General features: G+C 49.5%; 1 long non-coding RNA gene across 1 annotated transcript; it reads right to left on the bottom strand.

Moving 5' to 3' along the window:
* Positions 1-14,154: 14,154 nt before the first annotated feature.
* On the bottom strand, positions 14,155-22,773 carry LOC140579740 (uncharacterized). Its single transcript, XR_011983617.1, has 3 exons — positions 21,877-22,773; positions 21,671-21,769; positions 14,155-16,697 (listed from the first exon to the last, which is right to left on the bottom strand). It is a non-coding gene; the product is annotated as an uncharacterized lncRNA (long non-coding RNA).
* Positions 22,774-22,783: the final 10 nt, after the last annotated feature.

The following is a 22,783-nucleotide window of genomic DNA, read 5'->3' as shown; positions in this document are numbered from 1 at the left end:
GTCTCTCATATACCCTCTCTGCCTCTCTTATACATCCCCGTCTCTCGTACACCCTCTCTGTCTCTCTTATACCCTCCCTGTCTCTCATATACCCTCTCTGCCTCTCTTATACATCCCCGTCTCTCGTACACCCTCTCTGTCTCTCTTACACCCTCCCTGTCTCTCATATACCCTCTCTGCCTCTCTTATACATCCCCGTCTCTCGTACACCCTCTCTGTCTCTCTTACACCCTCCTTGTATCTCTTACACTCTCCCTGTTTTTCGTTCACCCTCTCTCTCTCTCTTACACCCTCCTTGTATCTCTTACACTCTCCCTGTTTTTCATACACCCTCTCTCTCTCTTACACCCTCCTTGTATCTCTTACTCTCCCTGTTTTTCGTACACCCTCTCTGTCTCTCTTACACCCTCCTTGATGTCTCTCTTAAACCTTCTCTCTCTCTCTATCTTTCTCTCACTCTCCTTCTCTCTCGCTATTTCTCTGTCTCCCTGTCTCCTCCCCTTTTGCTCCATACCTGTATCTCTTTTCCCTAACCCTCTCTCTCTTCTCTCTCTCTCTCTCTCTCTCTCTCTCTCCCCTCCTTCATTTGTTCCCCAGCCTCCTCCTCCATGACATCAGGGCCGCAGTGGTCTCCTCCTTCAGAGGCAGAATTTTATGACCATAACGTGACGCTGTTTCTGTGTCCTATAAGCCACAGGGCCGTAATTCACATCAAAGTCAGCCAGCAGCCAATCACAGTGCAGCCATGAATTTTCCTGTCACAGCTGCACCAATGAAAACACTGCATTAAATCAGTGCTGTCACACTGCTGGCCAATGGCAGGGCGCTGGCTGTAAATCTGTCAGGTAGAGGTCTGTTAATGGGTGTCGCTTGGCTGCTGGGGAATCCGGGGAGGGGGGGGTTGATGGGGTGGGGGAAACAGGCCCAGGCTCACATTGGAAGATGAGAAACAGGCTGCCGATAAAGTGTATCTGTCTTTGTTACTGAAAAAGAGAAGCCAGTCCTAACCCAACCATAACCCAACCGTAACCCAACCATCAAAGACAGCACACAGCAGGGCGATGGTCACACTGCACCCAACCTGAGGTACATTAGCATGGTCAGAGGGCCCTGGGCTATTTCACTTGTCAGATGTGGAGGGGTGGCCATGGTCAAAGGCTTTTTGAGGCCCCTTCATAGAGGAAGCACTCCTGATCAAACCCCCCCACCCATAACCCAACCATAATAATGACCGTCGCAGACAGCAGGGTGGCCGGCAGGCGGTGACATGTTTGGAAACAGCGCGGGACCTTCTTATGTCCCCTGCATACGGCCTCACCGCTGTCTGCCACGTCTGCACACACGCTGGGCCGCGGGACCTGCCCCCTGCACACGGCCTCACCGCTATCCGCCACGTCTGCACACACGCTGGGCCGCGGGACCTGCCCTGTGACAGGAAGGCTTGGCCGCTTAGGGCAGCCAGGCTGCGCCTAGGCCTGTAAATCATAGGGGCCTCATGCTGCGCGAACCCCGTAAAAAAGGCCCGTAAAGTGCAGCGTGGCCACTCACCCGCTATCCCTGCCACTTAATAATGAAAGATGAACGTCTATAGATGACTGAGAGATGGGGGTGTCTCAGGGAAGCTGTGTGTCCTCTGCGGGATTTAGTAACCTCACTCAGCCTGGCCTGTCCACTCATTTCAAAATGGCCGCCTCACACTGTCGTCCTCTGCTGTTATATTTCATTCAGGCGAGCCAGAGAAAGGTCCGGAATGAGCCGTTAATGCTCTGCTTTCGGTTGTGCACACGCTCCCTCGCTAATGGACGAGCTGTAAATTACAGCCACTCATACAGCCACTTATGGGCGATTTGGCCGGGCTGGAACGGGTCGGATTGCGGGGAGCGGGTCGCCATGGGAACAGGGATTCAGCCAACATGACTACCACCAAGTGATCTTGCAGTGAATGAGGCTGAGGCATCACAGGGAGTGAGTCAGGGGGTATGTACTGTGCATGTGTACGTGTGTGCGTGCATTGTTTGTGTGCATATGTGCGTGCATGTGTGCGTTTGTGCATGCATGTGTACGTTTGTGTATGCACGTGCTGATATAGTCCGCTTTGAAAATTGTGCGAGTTGGAGTGACGCTGTCTTTCTAGAACCATTCACAAGGTGCTCTGTTGCGGTAAGCGTGACTGTAAAGCTGCCCCCTCCCGTAGGTCACCTGACTCCGCTCCTTCCCCCCCCCCGTACAAACACACAGTTGCTGTCACAGCCCCTCAGACTTCCCGCCTGTCTGCGTGTGTTTCCTCCAGCTACATATGGCCACCATTATTCACCGTTATCATCATGTCCGGCCATGTCCCGCTATCAGGGACGCCATCAGCAGCAGGTCGGGATTATTCACCGTTATCGCCACGTCCGGCCTCCCTCCGCTATCAGGGACGTTGTCCGCGGCGGGTCGGGATTATTCACCGATATCGCCACGTCCGGCCTCCCTCCGCTATCAGGGACGTTGTCCGCGGCGGGTCGGGATTATTCACCGTTATCGCCACGTCCGGCCTCCCTCCGCTATCAGGGACGTTGTCCGCGGCGGGTCGGGATTATTCACCGTTATCGCCACGTCCGGCCTCCCTCCGCTATCAGGGACGTCGTCCGCGGCGGGTCGGGATTATTCACCGTTATCGCCACGTCCGGCCTCCCTCCGCTATCAGGGACGTCGTCCGCGGCGGGTCGGGATTATTCACCGTTATCGCCACGTCCGGCCTCCCTCCGCTATCAGGGACGTCGTCCGCGGCGGGTCGGGATTATTCACCGTTATCGCCACGTCCGGCCTCCCTCCGCTATCAGGGACGTCGTCCGCGGCGGGTCGGGATTATTCACCGTTATCGCCACGTCCGGCCTCCCTCCGCTATCAGGGACGTCGTCCGCGGCGGGTCGGGATTATTCACCGTTATCGGCACGTCCGGCCTCCCTCCGCTATCAGGGACGTTGTCCGCGGCGGGTCGGGATTATTCACCGTTATCGCCACGTCCGGCCTCCCTCCGCTATCAGGGACGTTGTCCGCGGCGGGTCGGGATTATTCACCGTTATCGCCACGTCCGGCCTCCCTCCGCTATCAGGGACGTTGTCCGCGGCGGGTCGGGATTATTCTCCGTTATCGTCACGTCCGGCCTCCCTCCGCTATCAGGGACGTTGTCTGTGGCGGGTCGGGATTATTCACCGTTATCGCCACGGCTGACCTTGTTCCGCTATCAGGGGTGCCGTCTGCCACCACTAAACAGAAGCCGTAGCACGGTTACACTCTGAAATACTGGTTGTCACAAATGTGCGAACAATTACCTTCTGCCTCCTGTGAACTTTCTCTAACTTCAAAGAAGTTCAATAAGTTTTATTAAGACTCTGGAGGCAAAAGGTGGTAAAAGAAGGTAATTTATGGATTTTGGATTGCACCCCCACTCACAGGCACACGGGCACACGTATAAAGTCGCATGGGCACTTGCACACACACAGTAACCCACACTGAGTTTCATGCATGCGTCTCTCACAGGTTTCATGCATGCGTCTCTCACAGGTTTCATGCATGCGTCTCTCACAGGTTTCTCATTCACAGGCTTCCGACACTTTAATGGCACCTTATCATGTCATGTACGGCCACTGCAGACCGTTACACTCATTGCTCGATAATTGAAATCAATAAACCTGTTTATGGCTCTCTAATTAACAGATGGAGGCAGTTCCTTGGCTGCCCAAAGTGTCATTGTTTCCTTCCTGATGAAATGGTCAGAGTCTCCTGATGACTCTTCACTTTAACCCTTTCCGCCTGGTCTAGTGTCCCTGCTAGCTTGTTTCTGTCAGTCAGCTATATTTCACTTCTCACCCCATCGGAGCAGAGCTGAGACAGATTCCCCCAGAGGGCGATGATGGTCGACGTAGGTAGCAGGAAGAGGTAGAGCAGTCGATTCAGGGATGTTTGCTGGTTGTATTTTCTGTGTTTATTTGGGGACTGTTTCACCTCATTTCACTCTGCCCCCCCCCGTCACCGATCCCTTCTCTTTCCTGTCGTCTATGACACCGTCTCTCTGCTCTGCTCCTTCACTAAAGCAGCCCAATCGATAACCTGATGTTTTACCTGTTTTTTTTTTGTCTCTAAAAGTCTGCAATCCATTTACAGGTCAGGGACCCCCCTCCCGTCTTAAACTAACAGTGGGGGGGCTTAGGGGTCAACGCCATTGCTAATGAGCTCATACCGGCCTAATGAATCACTTCCTTTGGACAGAACCACTTCCCTCAATCTTTCAGATTAATTAGGGGCCGACCCTCAGCGATTCTCGGGAATCTCGCCCTGCTCATGAATCAAAATACACGTTCAGGTGACATTTACCTCATGACATGTGGCAGGATGATGAATGAAGCACATTTTATAAATATGACTGAAAAACGTTTAGCTACTTGTCCATGCAGGAGTAAGAGAACAGACTCCAGAAGAGTAAAGCTGAACTGAGTGTGTTTTTACCGTGGGCCAGGCACCCTTTAGGACAGACTCTGAACCACAAATAGTCGAGGCTATAAAGGCACCCTTTAGGACAGACTCTGAACCACAAATAGTCGAGGCTATGAAGGCACCCTTTAGGACAGACTCTGAACCACAAATAGTCGAGGCTATGAAGGCACCCTTTAGGACAGACTCTGAACCACAAATAGTCGAGGCTATGAAGGCACCCTTTAGGACAGACTCTGAACCACAAATAGTCGAGGCTATGAAGGCACCCTTTAGGACAGACTCAGAGCCGCAAATAGTCGAGGCTATGAAGGCACCCTATAGGACAGACTCAGAGTCATAGATAGTCAAGGCTACGAAGGCACCCTTTAGGACAGACTCTGAACCACAAATAGTCGAGGCTATGAAGGCACCCTTTAGGACAGACTCAGAGCCACAAATAGTTGAGGCTATGAAGGCACCCTTTAGGACAGACTCTGAACCACAAATAGTCGAGGCTATGAAGGCACCCTTTAGGACAGACTCTGAACCACAAATAGTCGAGGCTATGAAGGCACCCTTTAGGACAGACTCAGAGCCGCAAATAGTCGAGGCTATGAAGGCACCCTATAGGACAGACTCAGAGTCATAGATAGTCAAGGCTACGAAGGCACCCTTTAGGACAGACTCTGAACCACAAATAGTCGAGGCTATGAAGGCACCCTTTAGGACAGACTCAGAGCCACAAATAGTTGAGGCTACGAAGGCACCCTTTAGGACAGACTCTGAACCACAAATAGTCGAGGCTACGAAGGCACCCTTTAGGACAGACTCAGAGCCACAGATAGTCGAGGCTATGAAGGCAACCTTTAGGACAGACTCAGAGCCACAGATAGTCGAGGCTATGAAGGCACCTTTTTGGGCAGATTCAGAGTCACAGATACTCAAAGGCACCTTTAAGGCTCTTTCAGCATTTCAACCCATTTTCAAATATACTGTTCACTGTCAAAGTGACATCTTTATAGGCTCAGATTTTGCAAAAAAAAAATGCAGCATACTTCTTTAATGTTTATGTAAAAATGTGCTGGATCTTTTTCCAACGACCAGAAGATGGCACCATTGCTTATACTGCACATTATTATTTAAAAATGTTATTTCTGTTACTTGCCGCCACTTGAGGAGAAACCATGAACAAGACATAACCACTGGCGTGCAAAATTCACACATTAAATGCTAAATACAAATGATGAGCTACGACGATCAGTGTGCATTCAGCAGAGGGTCACACAACAGCTGCTGTGCCCTTGAGGAATTGGGAGATGCAGCCTTCCAGAACATTCTGTAACCTTTGACAAGAGATACCTGTGTTGAGCCGGCATGGTGCCCTTACTGGAAATCCCTGACTGAGCTTGACACACATTTTCATGCTTCCTCAGAATGTCTAAGCAGCCGGGGGTGCAGTGTGATTCTGGCTGGGAAAGTGGGCGGGTCCTGCCTGGGGGTGTGTCTGTTCAGCTTTCTATTTTTTTCTTGCCTTTACCTTGGAAAGTCAGTGCTTCCTCTGCTCCATTGTCCTGCTTCCTATTACTTTCGTGCACCAACCATCACGCCACATTCAAAACAGATCAAGTGATTTAGTCATTCTAAGGCTCAGTCACTGCTAACTGAACCTACTGCCCCTGCCTATATGTGTCATGTGTTCAGGTATAGCCGCGTGATTGGCTGTTTGGAGGATCAGACTGGACCCTGATGAACTGGTCACTGACCATATGGCTGTTGGCTTGTTGGCTGTATATTAAGCACTCTGGTACCATTTGTCAGGGGAGAGTGGGATGAAAACAAAGTGAAAAGTCATGGCTGCTCCAGAGTTGGTCTGCAGGGGTGGGTGGGTGTGAGAGCAGCTACCCTGGGACACAAAGTAGTACAAAGGAAAAACAGGGGGTCTTTGGGTGAGAGGGGGTCTTTGTCAGCCAAACAAACTTCTGATGCTAAAAACAAACCAGCCTACAAACAAAGAAACAAACAAACAAATAAGGAAGATGAAATATAACTGATATAATTAAACTTAAAGGAGCAGAGGATGAGTGATAATAGAAAAGGGAAATATCTACAAATTAATTAATCATTTTAATTCCTCAGATGAAAGGCAAACCATAACCGTAAAGTATGGGGACGCGGCCGGCAATTAATCACCCACACAGAAGGGAGACTCGCAGCCCGTCAGAAGAATCTTAAACGAGATCATTAATCAGGAGACACTCACAGCAAACGCTCACATCTGCCACCGGAGAGCGCTGGCGACCCATAATTAGCGATGATACCTCGCACATAAAGACAGGATCCTTCATTAAGCAGTAGAAAGTGTGTACACAGGCAGGAAACGGGAGGAGCCAGCGTTTTAGGGGGTCATGGGCAGTGCAACCTCAGGACAGCGCCCCTGCTGGGCTGGTGGGATCAGAGCAGAAACTATGTCACAAAGGGTATGTGTGTATGCACCTGTCTCCCGGCTGCGGTGAACTGGCATCCTGTTCAGGGTTTACTGTGTACTGTGCTGCCCAGGATGGGCTTGCAGCACTGACCCTTTCAGATAGAGGCTGCCTGTCCACCCCACTGCCATTTAAAGGGAATGACACACTGTGACTCTTAGGTGCAGCACTTACCCTTTCAGATAGAGGCTGCCTGTCCACCCCACTGCCATTTAAAGGGAATGACACACTGTGACTCTTAGGTGCAGCACTGACTCTTTCAGATAGAGGCTGCCTGTTCACCCCACTGCCATTTAAAGGGAATGACACACTGTGACTCTTAGGTGCAGCACTGACCCTTTCAGAGAGCGGCTGCCTCTCCACCCCACTGCCATTTAAAGGGAATGACACACTGTGACTCTTAGGTGCAGCACTGACCCTTTCAGAGAGAGGCTGCCTGTCCACCCCACTGCCATTTAAAGGGAATGACACACTGTGACTCTTAGGTGCGGTACTGACCCTTTCAGAGAGAGGCTGCCTGTCCACCCCACTGCCATTTAAAGGGAATGACACACTGTACATTTCCTGTCCACTAACTCTTTTGCATTGTGAATTTTTAGAGTAAATTCAGCTCAAGGCATTCATTTACTGTCTTGCTTGTCATTTTGTGTTTCTCCTGTAGAGGGTGGCACAGAGCTACTATACACACCAGCCTCATCAAATGAGTGGTTTTGCAATGTAGGAATAACAAGAACATTGATCTGCAGTGCTATCCTTGAGATGTATAGTGAGAATACTGTGTCTCCTCGAGGAAAGGCATGTAGATATTAGGTCATGTGATCTGTAGCCAATCACAGAGAAGTTTACATGTCAGCCAGAGAAATTTGAGATACACATTATTACTGACCACATTGTAGCTAACTCATCCATTATAATGGATCACACAGCAATCAGCTATATTTGTTTGGAAATCCATTTTTAAGATTTTTTAAAGTTTTTATGAATGTCATTCAAATGATTTAAATGAACAACTTAGTGGCTGAATGATTTAACTTCTTTGAGATGCTTTGTGCTGTATCAGACATACCTGACGGAACACTGGAGTTTTCTTTCCACTTTACCCCATTTTTTGTGTTCCATGGGGGTCACAGTGACGGGTCAGCCACCTTGTGGCACCGGGGGGCTGGGGGTTATGGGCCTTGCTCTAGGGCCCACGGTCATGTGACTGTTCTGATAGGTAACACTTAGTGCTTTATTTCCACATGCTGAACCTGTAGCTCTCTCTGCAAAAGTCAATAACTGTCATTAAATGGTGACATGGGTCATTTTATGATGACGTACTGGATCAGAACTGAGATGCACTAAAGCTGAAGCTGTGATCGTCTGAGAGGAGGCAGCAGGGGCTGTGATGCTGGGGGGGGGGGTAACCTGGTCCCGGAGGCCCTCTTCATGTCACGCAGTGATGTGCGTTTTCAGCACCGTATCACTAACAGCCCCAGCAAAGACGTGTGACACCGCACTGTTTCCTCCCCATTCCTGTCTACCCCTGAAGGGAATCCCCCAGGTAAAGTTCCACCCGTGCAGCATCCGGGGTCTTCCAGGGTTGGGGGCGCTGAGCTGAGGGTGGATGGATGGATCCTTCAGCTCCCAGGCTTTTGCCGCTTTCGTAGAAAAAGTCCAAACAGCCTCCGCAGGGCAGTAGGACCAGCCAAAGACCGCGTGTCACCGGCGGGGACTGTCACTAAGCACAGGGTGACAGGGATTCCGTAAACTCAGGGGGCGCGATGGCGAGGCGTTTGGAGCATAAACACCATAAAGCTGTGAGACTTTCGTGGCCTGACTCACCCCCTGCCTGTCTAACCCTAACAGCCACTGGAGATGAAGTTGATCAAGGCTTTCTGCTGGGCATCATTCACAGCAGAAGGGTGGGGTCTGGGGGGGGCTTGCCTGAGTGTTACTGCCCCACCTTTCCCTATGTCAGTGTGCGTCCTCTGGTTTGGACAGTAACCACAACACCTGTGACACTGACTGTTTGCCAGTTCTTCTTTTTAACTTCCTGAATTCTATGCTTTCCTCTTCTTTGAAGAAGAATCCGAGGTCATTCACAAGCTCCTCCTGGCCCTCGGCTCAGTGCCCCAAGCAGCTCAGGGACCCCCACCCCCACCCCCACCCCCCTGCTTGCAAACTCACATTTAGAAGCACTTGATAGATTTCCTTAAATGATTCTGAAGGCGTCCTGAACATCACTTCCTTCAAAGGTTTCCCCTCTAACTGCTGGAATCCAGACCAAGACTTTGTTCCAACTAACCAGTTGAGTTCTCTGTGACTGTGGCTAAGCTGGTTGGTTGAAACAAAGTCGTCGTCTGGATTTTAACTTTCTTGACCTGAACTACCCACCTCAGCCCGCTGGTCCACAGTAGTAGGTTTTTTTTACTCTCCCCTTCTACTGCTTTTTCTGCTCACACAAATGTGCTCTATATACATGTAAATGATAATAATTCAGGGTGAATTAGTCCATGGTGGTTATTAAAACCGAGCAACTAGAGTTCTTATAAGGGTTTTGGTGTTGGTGATTACATTTTCTTATGGAATTATTTAAACCAGGGGTCTCCAACTCCGGTCCTGGAGAGCTACTATCCAGTAGGTTTTCTGTCCCACTTGGCTTCTGATGAGTTGCACCTGTTCCTGGTATTTATCTGAGAACAGGTGTGGCTCATCAGAAGCCGGGTATGATAGAAAACCTACTGGACGGTAGCTCTCCCGGACCGGAGTTGGAGACCCCTGATTTAAAGAGTTTTTAGCTTCTGTCTAGTTAAAATAAAGATTTTCTTGTTTTCTTACTGGCCTTTGTTGAAGTCAGAAATGCCCTGAGGCCATGGCTAATAACACGTTTGTAGGGCCAAGCAATTACTGGGAAAGTCCCCTTGCCTTTGTGCTGTCAGCTGAAAGAAACCGGTATCAGTCCTCAGGTCTGGAGTTTGATGGGCTAGCCCTCATCAGGCCTGCTGAGGGTGTCAGGGTTTGGAAGATGATGGGCTAGCCCTCATCAGGCCTGCTGAGGGTGTCAGGGTTTGGAAGATGATGGGCTAGCCCTCATCAGGCCTGCTGCTGGGTGTCAGGGTTTAGAAGATGATGGGCTAGTCTTCATCCGGCCTGCTGAGGGTGTCAGGGTTTGGAAGATGATGGGCTAGTCCTCATCAGGCCTGCTGAGGGTGTCAGGGTTTGGAAGATGATGCGCTAGTCCTCATCAGGCCTGCTGCTGGGTGTCAGGCTTTGGAAGATGATGGGCTAGTCCTCATCAGGCCTGCTGCTGGGTGTCAGGCTTTGGAAGATGATGGGCTAGCCCTCATCAGGCCTGCTGAGGGTGTCAGGGTTTGGAAGATGATGGGCTAGTCCTCATCAGGCCTGCTGAGGGTGTCAGGGTTTGGAAGATGATGGGGTAGTCCTCATCAGGCCTGCTGCTGGGTGTCAGGGTTTAGAAGATGATGGGCTAGCCCTCATCAGGCCTGCTGCTGGGTGTCAGGCTTTGAAGTTTGATGGGCTAGTCCTCATCAGGCCTGCTGCTGGGTGTCAGGCTTTGGAAGATGATGGGCTAGCCCTCATCAGGCCTGCTGCTGGGTGTCAGGCTTTGAAGTTTGATGGGCTAGTCCTCATCAGGCCTCCTGCTGGGTGTCAGGCTTTGGAGTTGGATGGGCTAGCCCTCATCAGGCCTGCTGAGGGTGTCAGGGTTTGGAAGATGATGGGCTAGCCCTCATCAGGCCTGCTGCTGGGTGTCAGGCTTTGGAGTTTGATGGGCTAGTCCTCATCAGGCCTGCTGCTGGTTGTCAGGGTTTGGAAGATGATGGGCTAGCCCTCATCAGGCCTGCTGAGGGTGTCAGGGTTTGGAAGATGATGGGCTAGCCCTCATCAGACCTGCTGCTGGGTGTCAGGCTTTGGAGTTTGATGGGCTAGTCCTCATCAGGCCTGCTGCTGGGTGTCAGGGTTTGGAAGATGATGGGCTAGCCCTCATCAGGCCTGCTGCTGGGTGTTAGGCTTTGGAGTTGGATGGGCTAGCCCTCATCAGGCCTGCTGCTGGGTGTCAGGGTTTGGAAGATGATGGGCTAGCCCTCATCAGGCCTGCTGCTGGGTGTCAGGGTTTGGAAGATGATGGGCTAGCCCTCATCAGGCCTGCTGCTGGGTGTTAGGCTTTGGAGTTGGATGGGCTAGCCCTCATCAGGCCTGCTGCTGGGTGTCAGGGTTTGGAGTTTGATGGGCTAGCCCTCATCAGGCCTGCTGAGGGTGTCAGGCTTTGGAGTTGGATGGGCTAGCCCTCATCAGGCCTGCTGCTGGGTGTTAGGCTTTGGAGTTGGATGGGCTAGCCCTCATCAGGCCTGCTGCTGGGTGTCAGGGTTTGGAAGATGATGGGCTAGCCCTCATCAGGCCTGCTGCTGGGTGTCAGGGTTTGGAAGATGATGGGCTAGCCCTCATCAGGCCTGCTGCTGGGTGTTAGGCTTTGGAGTTGGATGGGCTAGCCCTCATCAGGCCTGCTGCTGGGTGTCAGGGTTTGGAGTTTGATGGGCTAGCCCTCATGAAGTGAACAGCATTGATAATGTCATTACAATGGCACCTGTCAAGGGTACCATTATATATTAGGCAAGTGAACAGTCAGTTCTTGAAGCTGATGTGTTGGAAGTAGGAAAAATGGGCAACGTAAGGATCTGAGCGCCTTTGACATAGGCCAAATTGTGATGGACCGACAACTGGGTCAGAGCATCTCCAAGCTGGCAGGTCTTGTGGGGTGTTCCCAGTATGCAGTGGTCAATACCCACCAAAAGTGGTCCAATGAAGGCCAAGGGGTGATCCAGCGACAGGGTCGTGGCACCTAAGGCTCATTGGCGTGCATGGGGAGCAGAGGCTAGGCCTTCTAGTCTAATCCCACAGGAAAGCTATTGTAGCACATATTGCTGAAAAAGTTAATGCTCACTATGATAGAGAGGGGTCAGATCACACAGTGCATCACAACTTGCTAAACCTAAAATTAGCTACATCAAAGTGTCTGGGTAGTTTGCAAACCCTAAAGACTATTTACAAGATAATAGAACTGTTACATACATGCAAATGCATTTGCAGATTTGTCTCAAATTGAAAATCTCACGCCAGCCAGCTGACCTAAGTTGGCAACTCTGATGTGGGATATACTGGACAAATAAGTCCGATCCATGAAGGCCCCACCTTGCAACGTGCAGGACTTAAAAGATCTGCTGCTGACGTCTTGGTGCCAGATACCACAGGACACCTTCAAAGGTCTTGTGGAGTCCATGCCTGGACTGCATGTTTTGGTAGCAGGAGGGGAACCTGCACAACATCAGGCAGGTGCTTTTCATGTTATGGCTGATCTGGGTATATATGGCACAAATCAGCATAGGAGCACAGTGTGACATACAAACAGCAGTGACGGGGAGGGTTTGCACAGGACTTATAGTGCAAAACAGGACAGTGTGAAAAGGCGGGGGGGGGAGGGGGCTGGATGCAGGGCTTTATATATGTAGTGTAATGTGTATATAAACAGGAAGCAAGACATCAGCAACATAACTGCTTGGAACAAATCTAGAGGCTAAAACAATAAATATATTAATAATAAGTAAGTACATAGATTAATAAATGATGTAATGTTAATGGTACATATTGGCACTATGCTTCTGTATGTCCGGCACACCTGTGATGTTTCCTTGCCTGTTGTTCTTGTACGGGGGGGCAGCATGTGGCTCAGTGGGCTAAGCCTCTGTGCCTGTCATCAGAAAATCACCAGGTCAAGTCCAGCCTTAGAAGAACAGTTACTGGGGGTCGCCCACCAAGCTTGCTCTCACCTACATACATGTCTGTGTCTTTATGCAGAGCAAGATGGGGTGGACAAAAAGGGAATTTCCCCACAGGGATCGATAAAGCACTATCATTTCCTGTTCGTGTGTCATGTGTCCAGTATATAATGACTACATGCAAGAATTACAGAAACAGAGCGCTATTTAATCCTCTGCAGTTATGAAAGCTAAAGTGAGTAATGACCAAAAGTGTCCCTCCTGTTTCAGCCATTTCTGCTTCTGACCACGTTCGCAGAGCTGCCGTAACCGGCCACGGTTCACCGTATACGTGGGTGGTTTGATGCTCCTCGCATGGAAGCAGTGAGGTCAGGGCATGGGGGCAGAGGACGGTACGCTCCACGTTCCCAGCTGCTCTGTCACGGCTGACGTGTGCGGTGAAGGCCAGTCCCGACCAGCCTCGGGGGCACGCGGTCCCTTCTTTGGGCAGGGACTCCTCTCTCAGACCATTTGTTTTCAGTTTTCTTATAAACCTCGTAGGAAATTCGCAGCAACGATGCAAACATAACTTGTGCTATCTGACCACCGAATTTCTCTGCGCTCTTATTTAATGCCAGAAAGACTGATCTCTGCCTGCTCTTATTTAGACCTATGTATCACCCTGCACTGAGCTCGCGGTATTGCCTCTTTAGCAGGCTTTTTTGGCTTACTCTGATTGGACGTCCACAGATACCAACAGCCAAACTTTAGCCGCAGAGAAAAGTCAACAAGAGCCGCCCACCTCCACTCCACAGCTCCTCACTCACGCGGTCACCCTTCTGGGAAGCAGTCGCGTCCAAAAAGGATCCCCGCTGGGTTTTCCCCGGCCTTTTAAGGCGGACTGAAGCAACACTCCGATGACATCATCCTTGCTCTTTTTAATTGGTCTGGAAGCAATTATGTGGTGCAGGGTCCGCTTTTAATTGCTGAAAACCCTCTATTCTTTATTCCCGTTATTATGCCCCATTGTTTGTTTTCAATGGTCCACACTTAGCAACATGCATTCGGAAAAGGATTTAATGCTAAATTTAACGGAATGATTGTTTGTAACAGAATGATTGTTTGTAACGATGTGATCATTGTTTATAGTATTAATACATGAGTATAGCTAAAATCCCTTCCGTGGCACAGGGCCTCTAATTCTGGTCTCTTTTCAATAGATGAGGTTCAAAACCGCTGCTTTACTGTTGTACTTCGATTAATTACATGAAGTTAGAAGCCAATAAAATGGTCACCATTCAAATTTCAAAAACAACTCAGTCATTTTTATCATGAAAGTCATGTTCCCAGTGATTTTTATCATAAAATAAATGTTATCAGACATTTTATAGAGGTTATAATACAAGATTTTTTGATAGATAGATATATAGAGTTATGTTCCACAAATGTGTCTTTTATTTAATAACTTGAAAAGAAGGCGTTAATCAAATATATCCCATCAAAACACACTTGCATCAGTGCTGTGGCTAACCATCAGGTTTTGCAATGTAGCGAAGGGCTTTCACAATTTTACCACAAGAAAATTTCGAAATGTCCCTTTAGTTGAAAGGGAAGAAAATGTACACAGAGGTACCAAACATGTTTCTGAGGAAGGCTACAGTGTCACCTCTCAGCTCCCTGTGCGGGAAGCTCACGTCGTCACACTGGATCTTCTCAGGTATTTAGCTCAGCCTCTTCTGTAAACAGGCGGTTTACCTTCTAATGGCACATAAACGTGAGCCTGTCAGTACTGATGCCATATATTACAGTTTGTGTCTCAGTGGGTTACAAGGTTGTGCCTGTAATCACAAGGCCACCGGTTCAAATCCTAAGGTCAGTAAAGTGAAATGACAGATAGGCCACTAAGCAAACCCTGTGACCCTCGGTTACTCTGGGATCTCTCAACAAAAAAGCCAGATGTATGTTGCTTTGGATGTATCTTCTAAATATAAATGGTCATGTGCAAATTTATCTAATAATTAATTAGAACGTGATCCACAGATACTTGGGGAAAAATTTAATGCTACATGAAAATTTGACCAATTAGTCATAACAAACACTCGGTTCCACTTAGTGAATAACCTCAGTGCAAATCAACATTTTGTGTGCAAAACAAACTGTTTGAGAGGCGGTGATGTAGATGCAGGTTTTCCATGGCGGTCACGGTTAGACATACTGTAGTCTGCAGTTTCTATTCTCTGCTTGTTGTCATCATTGGCACTGATTCAGCGTTGTCTGACAAACCCTTAGGTCCGCTCTGAATTACTCTATTTAAATCCCACAGGCTTTGCCGTAACTATAAAATGACATTTCCTGTGTGAGGTGCTGATTGTGACCACTTAAAACCCAAAGTTCTGGTGGTCTTTACTCTCCTTTACTTAAATGCCTGGCATCACCAGCTCAGCCCAAAACCAGAATAAGTAATTTCTACAAATTCTACAGCAAGCTGGTGGAGTCGTGCAGCTCAGCAGCTTTGGATTTGTAAGCCCAGGTGTTGGTTCAAATCCCAGTGTTGGCAAAGTAATTTCAGAATTGGTCCCTGAACTCCTAATTGCTCCAGAGATTTGGGCAGACCCTCAAAAAAAGAGAATGTCACTTTAGATAAATGTGCTAAATAACGATTTCAAAAATTTGTAAAGCATAGTTTTAATTTTTTGCCAGCTGTGTATTAAATTCCTTTGGCTTTCTAGTCTCAAACAACATTATAATCCTTCCATCCTGTAATGGTGAGTCTGCAGCCAGGAGCATCCGGCTGTCACTCGTGGAGCACACAGCTTACTCACACACTCTGGGCACTGTGAGTAAGATGCCAGTGCATCTAACTGGGGGGCAGGAGGAATCAGGACCCAGTGGAAGCCCATACATACACATAGCAGAGGTGGAAATCCAACTCACAAGCATAGAGTGGAGCAGGGAATCGAACCCACAACCGCAGAGGTGTGAGATGACAGGGCTCGTTACAATCATCCTTGTACATTTTTACAGTTTACTCTTTTTGGAAAAGCTTTGAAAGTTAATCAGGATTGGAGTAGTTCATTCCAAATGGACTTTTTTAGCCAGTCAGGTAGTCATGAATTCAGAAAACATAATGTTGTTTTTCTCAAACTCATGTGTTCAAATGCTATGGTCATATCACTGTCGGACAAGGAGCTTGGACAGGGGTGACTCGTGAACAAGACCCCAAAATACTTAAACTCTACCACTTCATGCCATCCACCCTTTTCCAGTTAGGAAACGGCCTTCGACTTAGAGGTGCTACTCCTCACCCTGGCCACTTAACACTGGACTGCAGACTGCCCAGTGCACACAGCAGATCAAAGCCCAATGAAGCCAACAGGACCACATCTTCTGCAAAAAGCACAGATGTGATCCTGAAGCCCCCAAACCAGACCCCCTCCACTCCCTGGCTACACATAGAAATTCTGTCCATAAAAGTTATGAACAGAACTGATGACAAAGGGCAGTCCCGGAGGAGCCCAGCAACCACCCGTTAAGGGTCTGACCTTCAACTGAACTGAATTTTTATATAGCGCCTTTCACAACAGAGTCAACGTGGTGTGTTGTGATACATTGCAACATCATTAAGAGACAATAATACAAAAACAGAGGAAAGGAAAGACAAAGAAATGAAAGAAAGAGGGCCACAGGACAACAGATGAGAGGAACCAAAAACTTCCAAGCAGGGACAAAAAAACCTCTGGGGGTCCGAGGTCATCTGGCTGCCCTCCCCCCCGGGCATGTTAACATTACTGAAAACAGGAAAGAGTGGCCTTGCTTGCTATAAGCAAGGTGTAAGCTGTGATTACGGTCAAGCGAAAGTACATCAATGAGTCAGATCTCCACGCCGGCCTGAACATGGTGCAGATTGAAGGCCGCACCCATAATGTTGCACTTTGTAAGTCACATCCACGATGTCACCCTTCCATGGGACTGAACCAGGGCTCCAGCTCAGATGGTGCCCCCCCTGACATCCATCCAGACATGTGGGGAGGAAGGCAGAGAGCATTGGTGGTCAGAACATGCACTGACACATTAAGGGACAAACACAGTACATAAAAATTGCATGTACAGCAGCACTAGCAGCCATAGTTAAGGTGTGTTATGTGTTAGGTTGTGGGTAAGCTAAACTGAAGTAATAGTAGTAATTTAAAGACTGACACTGATTTGGCATCCAGAACATAGGCTGGTAAATAAACTCCACAATATAGGGGCCCTGTAGCAAAAACCTTTACCGGCTACTGTTACTCTATTTATACGTGGAACGACAAAGAAACCTGCATTCTGTGATTTGTGTGGACGATGCGGCCTGTTAACTTGAAGTAATTCTGTCAGGTAGGCAGGAGCTACACATTTAAGTGCCTTATATGTAGGTAGGAGAACTTTGAAGTCAGTTCTAAACCTAACAGGAAGCCAATGCATGGAACTAAGAACAGGGGTTACGTGTTCAGACTTCCTGTTCCTGGTGACAGTTCAAGCTGCTGCACCTTGAATACGCTGCAAGGTATTTACTGTGCAGCATGTGCTCCCAGATAACAGAGCATCACAGTGGTCTAACCTACTGTATACAAAGGCATGGATCAATTTCTCTGAATAGTAAGAAATCGTTGTAGTTTGGCGATGTTGCGTAGCTGCACCTTTTTTAATGCACTTACATTTGATTTGAATGAGAGGCTTGTATATAAGATGACACCTAGATTACAGGCTGATCTGCCTGTAATGCCTGACAATTTCACCTCTTTGGAGTGGAGTGTGGAGATGATAAAATTCTTATCTGCAGACCCGCCTCCAAACAACAGAACCTCGGTTTTCTGAGCGTTTAGTCATTAGTTTAGTTACTTGATTAACGTTTAGTTTACTTGACTTCGTTGAAGCACTTAGCTAAAGAGACAATAGATCTGGTGTTGTTAGGCATAACTGAAATGTATATTTGGCAACATGTAGAGAGAAAACAATAAAGGACCAAGCACTGATCCCTGTGGTACTCCATATTTGACTGCTGACATAGACGACAGAGTACAGTTGTTTGACATTTGAACATATTGATAACGAATAGTCAAATAGAATTTAAACCATTTCAACTCCATTCCACACAACCCGACTTAAGTCTTTGTAACAGGGCAAAATGGTCAACTGAGTCAAAGACTGCATTAAGGTCCAGAAGCAATAGCCCAGTCGCAGTGTCAGCATCAGTTGCCAATTTTATGTCATTTATGACTTTAGTTAAGGCAGTTTCAGTGCTGTGTCCCGAACAGAAGCCCGACTGGAAACAATCCAGTGTCTCTCCAAATTTGAGTGAAGCTGAGCAGCAGCTACCTTCTCTAGAACTTATGACAAAAATTGTACATTAGAGACAGGTCTGTAATTGCTAAGCTCTTGTGGATCCAAACTTTCTTCAGTAGTGGTCTGATTACCGCTACTTTAAATTGGTCAGGCACATCACCTGAGGACAGGAACACAATCACTATGGCAGTTACAGGTCTTGCCAAAACTCCCAGGGATTCTTTAAGAAGCTTAGTGGTGACTGGGTCCAGTGGACAAGAGGTTGGTTTGATTTTAGTTATAATAGTTTTTAGCATTTGTTCATTAATTCATTCAAAAACATCAAGGGTGTGTTCACGTTCCATTTACATTTACATTGAACATGTTTGAAGCCTAATGTTTGTAATTTTGTCATTAAAGAAGTTCATGAAATGTACACTACTGAAATGATTCAGTTGCAGAGGTTCAGCCTTATTTGTTAGATGAGCTATTGTTTTAAAAAGGTAGCGAGAGTTATTTCTATTGCCATCAATAAGGTCAGAGTAACAGGCTGAATGTGCCCTACAAAGGATTTACTTGTATTGTTGCAGGCTGTTGGACCATACCGACTTGAACACTTCTAAACCCGTGGATTTCCACTGGCGCTCCAATCTGCCACACTGCCGTTTGCAAGAGCGTGAGTGATCATTAAACCATGGGGAGTGTCTGGTGGTTTTTACCTCTTTGTTTTTCAAAGGCACTGTTGCGTCTAATATCTGACTAATCACTGTATTGAAGTTACGGCTGACTTCATTGACATCTGTACTAGACATGTGCAGGGATCAAATGCACTGGGCCTGGCACCCCATACTCCCGATGCCCCCCCCCCCCCCCAGGGTCCTCCAAAGGACACATACCTTTTCCAGGTCCACAAACATGTAGACGTATGGGCTTGAACCCATGAACCCTCGAATATCCTCCTGACAGTAAAGAGCTGGTCCAGTGTTCATAAGTGCAGCTGGCACCAGAGGATTCCATCCTGGATCTGAACCTCCTCCTCTCCAGTGCCCAGGCCTAACCCCCCTCCTCTCCAGTGCCCTGGCCTTACCCTCCTCCTGAAGCTGGATCACGCCCTCCTGTCTCCATTCTTAAAGATTTGACGACCACCCCAGTCTGCTAAATCAAAGGCACTGGACTGGCAGACCTCCATGCAATGCTGAAGAGGCGTGTCAGCCAAGATAGCCCAACAACCTCAAGTGACTTTAGGTACTCAGGGCAAATCTCATCTACTCCTGTAGCCTTATCACCAAAGAGTTTCTTGACCACGGCAGTGACCTCATCCCTCGCGATGGGTAAACTCTCCGACTCTTCTTACTCAAAGGAAGGTGTGTCAGCAGGATTCAGGAGGTCCTTGAAATGCTCCTAGGGTGCTCTAGGGTCAGATGCATGTATGAACACCCCTATGCTCAAACAGGGTGTTCATTATGGACAGACTATGATTAGCACAGAAGATCAAATAACTGATTACCACTCGGATTACGATCAGGCGAGCCATTCCTCCCAATCACTCCCTTCCAGGTTTCACTGTCATTACGTACATGAGCGTTAAATTCCCCCAGCAAAATAATAGAGTCCCAAGAAGAAGAACCTTCCTGTACCACATCCAAGGTCTCCATGATAGCTGGATACTTTGGACTGGTATCCAACAGTCAGAGCCTGTCCCCTGACTCGAAGCTGAAAGGAGGTGATCCTCTCGTTCACTGGGGTGACCTCCAATGTATTGGCACTGAAGCCTCCAGGGCTGTAAGTAGACCCATCCCTGTCTCGTGCCTCTCACTATGGGCAACACCAGTTTGGATTAGAGTCCAGCCCCTATCCAGGAGTTTGGTTCCAGAGCCTCTGTTGTGTGTTGAGGTGAGCTGGACTATGTCTAATCAGTATCTCTCTACTTCTTGCATCAGCTCAGACTCCTTTCCCAGCACAGAGATTACATTCCATGTTCCCAAAGCCAGTTTCGGTAGTTGGGGATCAGTCCACCAAGCCCCCTGCCTTTGACTGCCACCCGATCCACAATGCATTAGAGCTCCATGGCGTCCCCTTCTTGTGGTGGGCCTACAGGAAGGCAGATCCATGTAGCTCTTTCAGGCTATATGCAGCTGAGTCCCATGGGTGCAGGCCTGACCCTCAGGCTCTCACCTAGGTCCACCAAGACATATAGACCCTTCCACCACAGTAAGGGGGGCATCCATGGAAGGGGTAGGATGTGTGGTTGGGCAGATGATCAGTGTCAAATACAAAGCAGCCAGAAATAGCTAAAAGCTGCTTAACATCTGCACACTACATGTTGGACTGCACAGTCCTGAGCCGATGGTGTGAGATTAGCAGCCAACGCCCTGACATGCCACCATTTACATTGGCATTCTTGTGTCATGGCAGTTTCTTGCTACAGTTGAGAAAAATGTTTGTCATCACTGAAACCCTCCACCTGGTAAACAGTGAAGGAGGAACTTCTGCACCAGTATTGCGCACTATACATCAGAAATGTCTCAATAAGCTGTGCGATTAGATTCACTGATTGTCTGAACGTTACACAACCAGATGTGTCCAGGCTCCCCGTACAGCTTCCAGGAAGGACCCCTGGCCCTCACACACCCTCAGGGGCCCTGTGGGGCCCCACGTTCATCCTGGAAGCAGTACCTCCCGCATGCTCACAGTCAGGCTGCAGCCTGAGGCTCCCCGGCGGGGCGTCTGCAGGAGGGGAGTGGAGGGGGCTGGGAGGCGGAAGTGCTGCAGCGTGCTGATAAATGTGACTCCGGCCATATGCACGCAGGGAGCTGCTAACTGCTGTGGTTTCTGTCAGGAGCCGCCCGGCAGGTCTGGGCCCCCGCTTTTGCCGAGCCACGGCCCCCATCCCTGCAGCATTGCACAATGGCACGGGGCACACACACGACTGCGAATATGCACGCGCCTGTGCAGCCAGGCGCACAGACGCTGCCATCCTTTGCCCACTCACACGTGGATGTTTAGGTCGCAGGCATGCATGCGGATAAAATGCATGGATGCATGTTTGCGCGAAGGCACTGGTGTTGACCCTTGCAGGGCCAAGTTTTTCAAAACGGATTTCCCGGCAGCCACTGTCTGTAATCACATTCTATATGCGACCACAGACCATAGCAGCGAATCCTCGCAGGAGCACAGCCCGGCTGCCCTTTTCAGAGCAAAGCATTTGTTTTCCTCCACCCTCCATTTCTTTCCACGGGCCGCCAAGCAGCCCAGGGGTGAGGGGGACCGTCCTGTACAGACAGAGAGGGTCGGGCCCTGCGGAGAAGCAGGGGCCAGGGAAAGAGCTGGGGGTCCAGGTGGGAAGGTTCCGGAAAGAGAGAGAGCAGGAGCAGAGGGATATAAATAAAAACATGGAGGAGTGGGAGGGGACAGGGCCGTGGGTAATGGGGGGTGGGGGAAAGGCTGAAATTAGGGGGCCGGCAGAAAGCCACTCTGGGGCAGAGGGAGACAAAGAGAGAGTGGGCGTCGGGTCACATGACGGGCATTTCGGAAAACCTCTGCGGCCTGAGGAATAACAGAGCTGCCACGCCAGCTTTAGGTGGGGGGGGGGGGGGTTAGCAAGGGGGTGGGAATCTGGGAAGTTCCCTTTCTGATTCCTGGTAGATACCCACCACTCGCACTCTGTCAGCCACCCACCTGACCAAAAGGAAACAGCAGCAGCGTCGTTATGGAGCCAGCTGGGGGAGGGGGCTTTCCGGGGCCTTGGCTGCAGCTCTGTCCAGGGAGGGGGTGTGCCTGTGATCAGAAGGTCGCCAGTTCAAAACCCAGGGTCAGCAGGGTGATGTCACCAATTGCTCCAGACCCTGCCTTGTAAATAAATGCTATGTACATGTATGCATCACCTTCCCTCATCCGTACCCCGTGTTCGGGGAAGCTGACCGGCATGGGGGTAATGTTCGCACACGCCTCTGGAGATCGTTCCAGCCCGGGCAGCAGGTGATTTGGTTCAGGTGTTCTGAGGAGGAGCCTGCAAGTGTAACATGAGAGTGGCGTCACCTGTGGTGGGCCAGAGATGGTGGGCCCCACCCCACCCAGGGCTGAGACCCCCCGCCCCCAACATATCACATAGATGCCTGTGCTGGGTAGGGGGAGCAGCAGAGGGCTCTGATGGATACCTGCAATGTAAGACATGCCCCCCTAACCCCCACCAGACTGCCCTGCCAGATAAAGGAACAAAGCAGGCTTTCTTATGGCAGGGAGGTGTGCATTCCAGTCCCATGGCCGTCGTCACCGCGCACCCCCTACCAGCTCCCGGCCCACTTTAACTCCTGGGGCCCCTGATCACACCTGCGTCATATATCCAGGGGGTCGTGCGTCCCCCATGATCTTTTGAGCCCAAAAGGACCTGGATCCTGGACCCAGAATGACGAAGTGTCAGGAGCAGGTGAGATAGATGCAGGCGGACTTGCAGAGGGCAGCTGATGGCGGAGAAGCTCTCCTACCATCTGTCTCCTGCTCCTCTTCGCTCCCTTACAGTTACAAGTGAAGGAGGCAAAGAGTTGGGGGGGGGGGGGGGGGCAGAGTGAGGGCCATGGTTAAATTAAGGACACACGTCTCCGTTTGTGGTTTGCACAACACACGAGATGCGGCTTGGTGGCTAAAAGGGAAGGGGCTCGAACCTTGAGACTCGCAGGAGAACAGGGACACACTGCATGGCCAGGCAGTTTGTGTAGATTGACTGAGAGAGAGAGAGAGAGAGAGAGAGAGGGAGGGACGGGGAGATAGAGAGAGAGGGAGGTAGAGGGGGAG

Source organism: Paramormyrops kingsleyae, chromosome 18, assembly GCF_048594095.1.
Source record: "Paramormyrops kingsleyae isolate MSU_618 chromosome 18, PKINGS_0.4, whole genome shotgun sequence".
NCBI lineage: Eukaryota > Metazoa > Chordata > Actinopteri > Osteoglossiformes > Mormyridae > Paramormyrops > Paramormyrops kingsleyae.
The sequence above is the reverse complement of the archived record's forward strand: the minus strand, read 5'-3'. Positions and strand labels throughout refer to the sequence as shown.